This window comes from Gossypium arboreum, chromosome 5 (assembly GCF_025698485.1).
Source record: "Gossypium arboreum isolate Shixiya-1 chromosome 5, ASM2569848v2, whole genome shotgun sequence".
In the NCBI taxonomy this organism is placed as follows: Eukaryota; Viridiplantae; Streptophyta; class Magnoliopsida; order Malvales; family Malvaceae; genus Gossypium; species Gossypium arboreum.
This window is the reverse complement of record NC_069074.1, coordinates 53,812,949-53,818,624: the sequence shown is the minus strand read 5'-3', so window position 1 is coordinate 53,818,624 and position 5,676 is coordinate 53,812,949. Positions and strand designations below refer to the sequence as shown.

The window sequence follows — 5,676 nt, the reverse complement described above, 5'->3', positions numbered from 1 at the left end:
ATGATCAGCCATTGGCATGGTTAAAATGATCATATATGAACCTATGTATGGCAAGACTAGTTGGTTCATGGAGACTACCAAATAGGTAAGACCTACCTTAAAACAGATGCTGCCAGCTGCAGTGACGTGAATGTGAAAAATCACCAAAATTCGTAGGAATGGAATTAAATAGTGAATAAGCTATGTAAATGAACCTTGATGAGTCTATTTTCATATGGAAGAAACGAAATGGTCATAGGAGTTACATGTTAAGAGATATTAAAGCTATTGTGAGACAGGGCCAGAATGGTTTCTGGGTTCCCTGTTGCAACTTTAAAAAATTTACTATAAATTATCCAAAAATAATTAGGAGACATACCTTATATGTAAAGATTCCATTTTGAGTCTAGTTTCATTAGAAACAAACGGCACCAGCATTAAAGCCCTGTACAGAGAGATATTCAAGTTATACCACGCGAAGGTCAGAGCAGTCGATCCCTGTAACATGGGTGACTTTAACTAATAAAATGTACCAATTGGCCTGACCAAAAATTCTAGAAATAAATCCATGGATGGATATATGAGTCTAAATTCAGGGAAAATTTACGAAACCAGTTTCCAAGTTTTGAAACTCGAGATATGATTTTTAAGGCGACAGTGACGCAGTTTTCCAGCCTGACTGGAAATGTCAAATGGATGGGCAAAAGAAGTGAACTTGGCTTGTTAACCCCTCGTGTCCGACACCGGCGATGGTCTCGGGTTCGGGGTGTTACAGACCACCCCAATCACTTAAACCAACGAATGCATACTAAGTCGTAAGTCCATGTGACACGTTAGATCTGGCAATAACGTCTGGGCCGGGTTTGGGGTGTTACAAGAGGTACCTTTTTCTTTTGAATGATGACCTTATTAGCATCTTGCATAGTCAAACTAGCATAGAATTCTTGAACTAGTTCATCATCAGGAAGTGAATAAGTATCACAAAATTATTCCCACTTGAGAGCATTGATTTTCTTTCTAATCGGTATAGGAACAACCATCAAATCATGACTTTTCAAGTTAAAACCTTTTTTCGGCATCATAGGTTAATGCTTGAAGATTGAATCAAATCTCTCTTTCACTTCTTCATCGATCAAAATCAGGTTTTTAGGAGTAGTTTTTGAAGATCTGGTTCTTTTGCAAGACATGATATCTTTTCTTGAGAATGTGGCAAAGTTTCTGCACAAAGGGGAAAAGAGAAACCAGCAAGGTGGGTAAGGACTTGCTACGAAAAAAATCTTGCAACGGGAAGGATGGTATAGCGGCAACGACAACGTGCGGCAACAATGGCGATGTGTGATAGCGACAACAGCGATGTACGATAGCGGCATTGGTGCTTTAGCAATCTTCTTGCGGTGGCAATAGGTGATTTTAGCAAAAAGGGAGGAGAAACTAGTGTTTCTTTCAGGATTTGAGGCTAGCAGAACAAAAAGGAGATTTAGGGTTTTTACGGTTAAGAAAATTACTTTGAGGGATATAAAAAATTGTATAATGAAGAAAAGTTTATATAAGGAAGAATTAAGGCAACAAGTAGTGAAAATTTAGCTATATTAGGGTTACTTTGGGCGGCAAGTAATGGGAGTGGTGACAAAGTATGGATTTTTCCCTCCTTTTTGCTGTCTTGGGCCTCAAACTCAGACTGTATTTACAAACTTTTTCAAAAGAAAAAACTGATTAGTACTTGGGCCAAATTTGACCCCCTTTATTAACATAAAAAATTAAAAATTAAACAAAACAAATGAAACTTAAAAATTTTAATCTTAATTAGAAAATTTCTTCTTAACAAATTACATTAAATTAATTCCAAAGAAAGGTTGGAGGGGTCACAGTGGTCCTGCTTAAGTTCCAATCTCCTTAAATAGAATTAATTAAATGTAATAAGCTAAGAAAATAAATTCTAATTATTTATTTATTTACAAAACGAGTTCATGAAAAATCAAGGGTCTATTAATTTGAACAAGGATTCAACATGCTCAACTTCACCATCCTAGTAGTGTTTGAGACATTGACCATTAACTCTAAACGTACCTTTGTAATTGCCGTATAATACAATAGCTCGATAAAGATAAACTCAGTAGATGGTATAGGGTCTTTTCCATCGGGATTTAAGCTTCCAAGGAAATAACTTCAACGTTGAATTAAACAACAAAACTTTCTGACCTTCTTTAAACTCGCATGGTTGTATATGACTATCATGTTATCTCTTTGATCTTGCTTTACACATTTTGGCATTCTCATAGGAAAACAACCTTAGTTCTTCGAACTCATCAAGTTGTAACATCATTCTCTCACCAGCTTGCTTAAGATCAAAGTTCAATTGCTTCAAAGCCCAGTAAGCTCTATTCTCCAACTCTAATGGAAAATGACATGCCTTTCTAAAGACTAACTGATAAGGATTCATTCCTAATGGTGTCTTAAATGCTGTTCGATAGGCCCATAATGCATCATCGAGCCTTCGAGACCAATCTTTTCTGCTAAGGCATACCACCCTTTCAAGGATACATTTGATTGCATGGTTCACTCTTTCAACTTGCCCATTAGACTAAGGGTGATAGGCAGTAGCAATCTTGTGCGTCACATCATATTTTCCAAGCAGCCATTTAAGCCATTTGTTCACAAAGTGAGAACCTTCATCACTAATAATAGCTCTTACTATCCCAAATTATTTAAACACATGCTTATGTAGGAATCACATGACTATCTTAGCATCATTTTTAGGGTATGCTTTAGCTTCAACCCACATGGATACATAGTCCACAGCAACTAAGATGTATTTTTTCCCATACGAAGAAGGAAACAGGCCTAACAAGCCAATGCCCCATACGTCGAACAATTCAATCTCCAAAATGTTTGTCAAGGGCATCTCATTCCTCGTTGATATATTTTTAGTCCTTTGGCATTTATCACAGTTCTTCACATAAGCATAAGCATCTTTAAATAGTGTAGGCCAAAAGAAACCTGAATGTAAAATCTTTGTTGCAGCCCGTGAACCACCAAAGTGTCCCCCACCTTGAGATGAATGGCAATGATACAAGATCTTAGCAATCTAACTTTCAGCTACACATTTTCAGATTATATTATCTGCACACTATTTAAATAAAAACGAATCCTCTCAAAAATAATACCGACTATCATGAAGGAATTTTTCCTTTGTTGCTATGTCATTTTTCGCGGAATTATTCCACATGCAAGATGATAAACCATAATTTATACATATTTTTATCAAATCCTTAGCATATATTTGGATGAATTATCCTTAGATTTGGTGAATTCGATGCTCCTAATCCTTTAATTTTGGTGAATTCGATGCTCCTAATCCTTTAATTTCATGTTTTATACTTAGGTGAGCATAGAAGAGTAAAAAGAGTGAGAAACGGGCCAAAAATGAAGAAAATAGGTCAACATAGGAAATCAACACGGCCTAGACTTCCTTACACGGGCAAACCACACGCTCGTGTCTATTTAATAGACTCGAACACGAGTTGAAGCACTTGCACACGGGCGTGTCCCTGTCGAGCCCAAGTCTAGTCCTATTCGAAAAAGGCCACTCTTGAGGGTTTTGAAGCATTCTAAATCCTATATAAACACCCCAGGAGGGACCTAGAGGGGAGACACGGAGTAGGAGGCAAGGGATTACTCGAAGAAAGCCGATTGATCCATCTCAAAAGCTAGATTATCCTTCAAGACTGAAGATCTCCCTTCAATTTCATTCAGGAGTTTTTTGGGCTTTCTTTATGTTTTGTTATCATTTTTCTGAGATGTTTTCCTTTAAACTTATGAACTAAACCCCTCCAAATACCTAAGGGGAATGAAACCTAAGACAGATCTTGTTATTATTTTCTGAATTATATGATAAATATTTGATTTGTCCTTAATTATGTTTTCTTATTTCTTGTTTTAATATTCCAGGATATTGATTTAAGTATTGATGTGCTTATTCGGAGGAGTAAAAGTCCCTATCTAAGAGTAGATCTAGCATAATTGAGCGGAGTTGATTGCATGCATAGGCATAAGGTGACATAATTTTGCCAGATTAGGGTGAAACCTAATAAAGGAATCCATAGATCGAGTTAATGCAACACTAGGGGTTTTAATTAGCAAGAGATTTCAATTAATCAACCTAGGGTTAGACATTGTTAGTCTCGAGAGAGATAATAATATAAATTAGGGATTTCTACGGATCAAGTCAAATGAATAAATCGTCTAATTCAGATTCAATAACAAGTGAAGTCTAGGTGGATTTTTCCCTTGGGTATTGTCCAAATCGTTCAATTTTCCCAAAATTTATTTCCCCAATTTACTTTCTATGCATTCTTAGTTTAGTAATTAGTTTAGATAAAACAAACCCCTTTATTTTTAGGCTATATAATAAAAAGAAAGTTAACACTAGTACTTTTAGGTCCTTTGGGTTCGACATCCCGGTCTTGCCATAAGCTATACTACTGTCTGATAAGGTGCACTTGCCTTTGTCATGATAATAGTTAAGTTTTGAAGAACAAACATTCATAAATTATAAAACATATCATGATTCACATCACATCAAGTTTTTGGCGCCGTTGCCGGGGAACTAAGATATTAGGAACACTTAATTTTTATTACTTTAGCCATTTATTTTATTGCAATTTAAATTTTATTTTGATTTTTGTTAATAAATTTTCTTTTTTCTTCTGCCAGGTTTTTATAGTTTATGACTAGAAGAAACCCGTCAGAACCATTATTTTTGATAGTGAGATCGATGGTACAGCTTGTAGAAACCGAAGAAAAATAAGGCGAAGCTTAAGATACACAGAGGAAGAGCAAGAGGATGATATTTCTACCATAACCGAGGAGATGGCTAAATATCAGGAAAACCCGCTACCTTCTTGAATTGCCGCTGATCCAGTAAATCAGAATCCTGCTCCATGCACTATGTATGATTATGCTAAACCTACTTTAACAGGAACTGAGTCAAGTATAGTTAGGCCTGCTGTTGCTACAAATAATTTTGAACTGAAACCTAACACGATTCAAATGATACAACAGTTTGTTAAGTTTGATGGTTTGCAGGACGAGAATCCAAACACTCATTTGGTAAATTTTCTGGAATTCTGCACTTTTAAAATCAATGGCATTTTTGATGATGCCATTCACCTTTAGTTATTTCCCTTTTTGTTGAGGAAAAAAGCTAAAAAGTGGTTGAACTCGTTACCACGAGGGCCAATCACTACTTGGGAACAAATGACTGAAAAATTTTACTTAAATTTTTTCGCTAGCTAAAATGGCTAAGTTGAGGAATGATATCTCTTCTTTTATGCAGATGGATTTAGAAACACTCTATGATGCATGGGAGAGATACAAGGATCTATTGAGAAAGTGCCTCACCATGGGTTGCCTTTATGGTTGTAGGTTCAAACGTTTTACAATGGTGTGAACCCCTCAATAGGGCAACTTATCGACGTAGCTACTGGTGGGACTATCAACAACAAAACACCTGAAGTGGCTTACAAATTTATTGAAAAGGTGTCATTGAATAACTATCAGTGGCAAGTCATGAGAACAAAGCTGACAAAAGTAGCTGTTGTTTTCAACCTCGACGTAGTTACTATGCTAACTAACCAGGTAAAACTTTTAAATAAAAAGATTGACGGTTTATATGGTTCTACTCAGGTACATCCAGTG

The 5,676-nt window shown here is 36.1% G+C and overlaps 1 non-coding gene across 1 annotated transcript; it reads right to left on the bottom strand.

Annotated features, from left to right (window-relative positions):
• Positions 1-5,281: 5,281 nt before the first annotated feature.
• LOC128293389 (small nucleolar RNA R71) lies at positions 5,282-5,387 on the bottom strand. The gene has a single exon (XR_008283572.1). It is a non-coding gene; the product is annotated as a small nucleolar RNA R71 (small nucleolar RNA).
• Positions 5,388-5,676: the final 289 nt, after the last annotated feature.